Source organism: Somniosus microcephalus, chromosome 26, assembly GCF_052327205.1.
Source record: "Somniosus microcephalus isolate GS21.2 chromosome 26, FLI_Smic_1.0, whole genome shotgun sequence".
Taxonomy (NCBI): domain Eukaryota; kingdom Metazoa; phylum Chordata; class Chondrichthyes; order Squaliformes; family Somniosidae; genus Somniosus; species Somniosus microcephalus.
The window spans coordinates 50,554,710-50,561,725 of record NC_141012.1 but is presented as its reverse complement, the minus strand read 5'-3'; positions in this window follow the sequence as shown (position 1 = coordinate 50,561,725).

Genomic DNA, 7,016 nt, shown 5'->3' with positions numbered 1-7,016 from the left:
TGATCTTGGTTGTACTTCACTCAGGACAGTTCCCTTCTGAGTCCATATGTTTGTTTTGTCTTTGAACCTTACTTGGTCACCAGTGTGGAGTTCAGGTAGGTTTTGTGTTCCTCTGTCATAGTAGTACTTTTGCTTTTCTTTCTGTTGTTCTTTGAACTTCCTCACTTTCTCCCCCTCTTTTGTTTTCAGGAGGTTCTCCGGGATGGATAGGTTTGACCTTAGCCGATGTCCCATAAGGAGTTGGGCTGGTGACATACCACACTCGAGCGGCGTTGTGTGGTATACAAGCATGCTCTGGTAGAATTCAGTTCCACTGTCTTTTGCCTTGTACATCAGTCTTTTCACTGTCTGGACCGATTTTTCCACTAGCCCATTGGACTGTGGAAAGTGAGGACTTGACGTTGTGTGGACAAAGTCCCACTCTTTGGCAAAGTGTCGGAAACTTGCATTGTAAAACTGGGGTCCGTTGTCTGTGAAGACCTCGCTTGCCACGCCATGTCTGGAGAATATGGCTTTCATACATGTTATCACAGCATCTGCAGTGGTGGTGTACAGTCTACAAACCTCTGGATACAGGGAGTAATAGTCTGTGACTACAAGATAGTCCTTCCCTTGACATACGAATAGGTCAGCGCCTACCTTCTGGTAAGGTCTGTTTGGCGCTGGGTGTGGCTTTAGTGGTTCTACCGGATTGCTTGCTCAATATTTCAGGCATATTGTGCAGTTTGACACCTCATTTGTCACATCTTGGTTGATTCGTGGCCAATACATCACCTCTCGTGCTCTTTTCTTACACTTTTCGATTCCCAGATGTCCTCCATGGATCCCTTTTAGCATCTCTTTTCTCAGACTCTTTGGGATAACTATTTTACTTCCATTGTAGATGATGTCTTCGACCACTGATAGTTCCGCCCTGCAGTTCCAGTACTCTGCCATGTCAGGTGAGCAGTCTTGCTTCATGTTGGGCCATCCATCCAAGATGCTTTTCCTCAGTCGTCTCATTGTTTCATCTTTGTTTGTCTCAGTCTTTATGAGCTCCATTTTTGCATCTGCTATGGGCAGTGCACTTGTGATCATGTCCACGTAGGCGTTCACTTTTTCATCCATTTTGGTGTTTGCGGGCTCACTTGGGTCAACAGCTCTGGACAACGTGTCTGCTGTATACATCAGCTTACCCGGTGTGTACGCAACATTCAGTGTATAGCGTTGCAGCCTGATCATCATTCTTTGTATTCTAAGTGGACAGCTATTTAGTGCCTTTTGGAACAATGCAATCAAGGGCTTATGGTCAGTCTCTACACTGATTGCTTGTCCTGACACAAACTGGTGAAATCTTTCACAGGCATATGTGATGCTGAGCAGCTCCTTTTCTATTTGAGCATATCGCGTCTCCGCGTCTGTCATTGAGCACGATGCATATACAATAGGTTGCCAGTAGTCATATTTTTGCAGAAGAACGGCACCGAGCCCACTCTGTGATGCATCTGATGATATCTTGATGGGTCTCGCTGGGTCATAAAACCTCAGAACTGGTTCCTCTGTGAGCAGTTTCTTTAGATCGCTCCATGACTTCTCATGCTCATGATTCCATTCCCATTCTATGTTCTTTTCAGTTAGTCTTCTCAGTGGCGCCATCTTTTCTGAGAGGTTGGATATGAATTTACCCATGTAGTTGATCATTCCATTAAACCTCTGCACGTCCTTTTTGCATTGTGGCTTTGGCATATTCTCAATGGCGGACACTTTTCTGGGATCTGGTCTGATGCCCTCACTGCTAAGGATATCTCCCACGAATGTCAGTTCTGTCACTCTGAGCTGGCATTTCTCTCTATTCAGCTTCAGGTTTGTTTTCCTTGTTGCTTCCAGCACTTTTTTCAGTCTCTCGTCATGCCCAGTTCTCGTGGTTCCCCATACTATGATGTCATCCATTGATGTATCAACTCCCTCCAGGTGCTCATAGATCATATGGATAGTTTTGTGATACACTTCAGGAGCTGAGGCAATGCCAAATGGTAACCTTAGGAATCTGTATCTGCCAAATGGACTATTGAACGTGCACAGTTTTGAACTTGCCTCGTCCAATTTCATCTGCCAAAATCCTGATGATGCATCTAACTTGCTGAAATACTTTGCATTTGCAAACTGTGCCATGATTTCCTCACGTGTAGGAAGCTTGAAGTGCTCTCTCTTTATTGCTCTGTTTAGATCTCTTGGATCCAGGCAAATTCTGAGCTTTCCATTCTTTTTGTCCACAACGACGAGCGAACTGACCCACTCAGTTGGCTCATCTATCTTCTGAATCACGTTCAGGCTTTCCATCCTGTCCAACTCTGCCTTCAGTTGCTTTTGAAGAGCAAACGGAACTTTTCTGCATGGATGTATGACCGTTGGCATACTTTTATCTACTCTGATCGTGTGTTCTCCTGGAAGGCAGCCTAGACCCTTAAATAGGTCGTTGTACTCTTTCATGAGTTCATCATAGACTGTGTCTCCTTTGCTTTCCACAACAAGGACTCTCTTTACCAGGTTCAGTCTCTCACAGGCTATTAAACCTAGTATGGCTTGCACATCCTTTGGCACCACGATTAATGCTAGCGTGTGCTCTCTGTCCTTGTGTGTTACTTTGACAATGCATTTTCCTTTCACTGGTATATCAGTACCCGAGTATCCTGTCACTTTCACTTTTATTCCATGTATCTTTGGTCTGGGTCTAATTTTCTTAAAATCAGTCTCTGATATCACATTAACTTGTGCTCCAGTATCCAATTTAAATGGAATATGTATGTCATTCACTTTTAGTGTCAACATCCAGTCTCTTTTTTGTTTTTTGTTTTCAGACACAACATCTACATAGAACTCCTCTATCTCGCTTTCATCTACTGCATGGACCTTGCTTTGATGCACTTGGTTCTTACAGCAACGGGCATAATGGTTGTTTTTGTTGCAACTATTGCATGTTTTACCATATGCTGGACACTTTCTTGGTGGATGCTGTGTACCGCATCGACTACATGACTTTCGATTGCCCCTTTCATTTTCGTCCGCTGGCCACACCTCTTTTTTCACATTGGCGCTCTTTTTGTTAAACGGCTTGTGTCCGTTCTTACTCACTGCATCCACGTTGCAGCTACTGTCACTGAACAGCTCCTTTGCCTGCGACTTCACAGTCTCTGTAGCCCTACACAGTGCTATGGCTTTTCCCAGGTCTAGATCTTGCTCTCTTAGCAGTCTTTCCCTTAGACCATTATCTGGAATACCACACACCAGTCTGTCTTTTATCAGCGAGTCTGTCAGTCCACCAAATTCACATGTTTTGCTTCGGTTGCTCAGTTCAGTCACATACTGATCAATAGTCTCACACGTTTTCTGTACACATGTGAAAAATCTGTGCCTCGCAAACGTCACGTTACGTTTAGGTACGCAGTAGGCCTCAAACTGTTCCATTATTTTATCTAGCTTCATTTTGTCTCCATCAGCAGCAAATGTGAAGTTATTATACACCTCCAGCGCTTCATCACCCACAACATGTAAGAACACTGACAATTTCTTTTTATCACTTTTCTCGTCAGTTCCGTTTGCCGCTAAATACAACTCTAAACGTTGTTTGAATCTCCTCCAATTTTCAGCCACATTACCTGTCAACTGAAGCTTCGCCGGTGGGTGTAATCCTACCGTTTTTCACTTCGTTAGCTATTCTCCAATGGTAAGTAACGATGTTCTCTTTTGGCTTGCTAATATGTGGAGAGCGGATTTAACTTCAGATTTTTCCTCTTCATCTCTTTCAATCACTTCTGACACCATGTGTTGATTTCTTTGTGGGTTCAATGACGAGACATTTATGAAAGAGAATGTCTTTTAATCTAAAGTATGTTCAACTCTTTTTAACAGCATTACAGGAGACACCATGCTAGTGATTCATCTAAAAGCGAAACTAAAACTAAACTGCTTATCTCTGTCACATGCCCTCTGCTGGTCAGGCTTAAGTAATCAATCAGGCAACTATGCTGGTAAGGCATCATAATCAAACAGGCAAATACCATCACTATTTGCTGATATCATTACATAGTGTATGTACTTTGCAGAAGGAAGTATATTCTGCAGCCCCTGTATACTGCAGTACCAGTAGTGACCACCCCTGTATATAAGCCTGTGTAGTAACTTTGCATAGTTAGTTCCAGTTTGTCTCCACTCAGTAAAGACCTGTTATAACCAACTCCTGCAGTCCGTGTCTCAATTACACACGGACACAATACTGGCGACGAGCAGATCCGAACTTACCTACAGTCTGCACCACCTCATGGGGATCCATCCCTGAAGTGAAGTTGTCAGAGGCCGAGGCCAGAAGAAAGAAAAAAAAAATGATCAGAAGAAACGGGCGTCGACCGTGGGGCAACCGCCTCTGATTCATCGGAGTTGAAGATTTGCAGGAGAGGCTGTCGAGACCGGGGCTTGGTTATCCTGTCGATGGTGTTCCAGCTAATCGGGCTGGTGGCAGGTAGTATACTGATCCTTCCTGGGCTCCGGCGGGCTAGAGCTCGATCGGGTGGCTTTTCAACGGGGCCGAGCAGCGTTGTCGGGAAGAGGAGAGAGGGTGGAACACACAGGGCGCGGCCGGTGCTACGAAGCCGGGCAGTGTACAGACCCGAGAAGAGGGAGGAAAGTGACCCGCAGGGTTGCTCCGACAACGGGGAAATAAAAGAAATTAGAAGCACAGAAAGCCGCGAGGAGCTGCCATTTGCCACGGGAACCGCGGAGAGCGGCATTAGCAGCAGCGCGGGGGGAAGTGCGCGAAGACCATAGGGCGTCGCCATCAAGGCATAAAATGCCAGCAACAGCGCTAGCAGCAGCAGAGAAGACGGAAAGCGCGGGAGGCGCCATTTTGTTAAATCGGGGAAGAAGGCAAAGCGCGGGAGGCGCCATTTTGTTAAATCGGGGAAGAAGGCAAAGCGCGGAAGGCGCCATCTTAGATTTGCAAGATGCCGAAGACTGGCAATATCACTGCCTTCGATAATGCAATAGAAGACTGGACCACGTATGTGGAAAGAGTTGAAGTATATTGCGAGGCAAACGAAGTAGCCGATGAGAAAAAGGCATCGGTACTACTAAACTTAATGGGCGCAAGAATGTACGGCCTATTGCGGAACCTGATTACTCCAGCCAAACCGATGGCGAAGAGTTTTAACGAAATTGTTGATATCCTACAGGAACACCTAAATCCTACACCGCTGCTGATAGCAGAAAGATTTAAATTCCACAGGAGAAATCAGCATAAAGATGAGAGCAATGCTGATTACCTTACGGAACTACGCAAGCTATCAAAGCACTGCCAGTTCGGAGCAGGACTGGCAGATACCCTACGGGACAAATTTGTCTGTGGACTCCTGAGCGAAGGAACGCAGAAGAGGTTACTCTCAGAGAAAGAGCTGAAGCTAGATGAGGCTTTCAGCGTGGCAGTATCATACGAAGCAGCAGCAAGGGGAGCTGCGGAAATACAGCAAAAGCCACAGGAATGCGGCACCCACGAAATGACACGGGGATTTGAAAAATGTTATCGCTGCGGCAGAACAACCCATGACCAGAAGGACTGCTGGTCCAAGGACAAAATATGCAGGCAATGCGGAAAGATGGGACACATTGCACGAGTTTGCAGGTCTGGGAAGAAGACTAACAACAACAAAAAGGCTACTAAGGAACAGTACAGGAAAGTACAAAAGATGATGGACAGTAGTTCCGAAGACCAGATGAGCGATAGTGAATCCGGGAACAAGAGACTAAGCTGTCTCAAACTTCACAACGTAATCGCAAAAGAGGATCACCGAACCATTTGGGTCACCCTCACGATATCAGGGTCCCAAGGCAAAATGGAATTGGATACAGGATCAGCCCTCACCATCATGAATCGATGAGACTACGAGCGGCTATTCTCACACATACCCTTGAAAGAGACATCCATTGTCTTGAAGACGTATACGGGGCAAAAAGTATACCCCAGAGGAAAAATAAGGGTGCCTGTCGAATACAACGGCAAGGAAATACAGAAATTGTATCTGTACAGACTGCAGGATGGTGGACCACCATTATTGGGACGTGAATGGATCAGAAAGATAAGTTTAGACTGGCACTCCATTCAGGCACTGACGGTGGCTGGTAAAAAGGATGATGACGTCACACCTGGACGACTGTCAAAAATCTTAGCTAACGCCAAAGAGGTATTTCAACAAGAACTGGGAACTCTTAAAGGCGTAACCGCCTCGATAGAAATAGAAGAGAATGCAATTCCCAAGTTTTTCAAAGCAAGACCAGTACCATATGCAATTCGCCCAGCCGTCGAGGCAGAGCTGGAGAATCTGGAGAATGCAGGCGTGTTATCTAAGGTAGACTGGAGCGAGTGGGCGACACCCATCATTCCTGTCATGAAGAAAACGTTAAACAATAAGTCTGAGGAGCCAAGGAAGGTTCGCATCTGTGGGGACTTCAAGGTGACGGTGAACCCAGTCCTTCACACAGTACAATATCCTCTCCCTAGGATAGAAGATATTTTTGCCTCACTATCTGGAGGGAAGCGTTTTACAAAAATTGACCTAGCACAAGCATATTTGCAGATGGAGGTTGAAGAATCCTCTAGGAAGTATCTCACGATAAACACTCACAAAGGTCTTTACCAGTATAATCGACTGGTATTCGGAGTTGCATCAGCTCCGGCGATATGGCAAAGAGCGGTGGAACAAGTCCTGCAAGGGATTCCGGGGACTCAGTGTTACTTGGACGACATCCTAGTGACAGGTGAAGATGACAGTGAACGCCTTGCCAACCTAGAGCAGGTGCTCACTAGACTAAGAGAACATGGGCTACGAGCCAACCGCCCCAAGTGCGAGTTTTTTAAGAAACAGATATCGTATTGTGGCCACATGATTGATGAAGAGGGGTTACATAAGTCCCCTGACAAAATTGAAGCGGTAGTTAAGGCTCCAGCGCCTGAAAATGTGTCGCAACTGAGGTCATTCCTGGGATTGGTG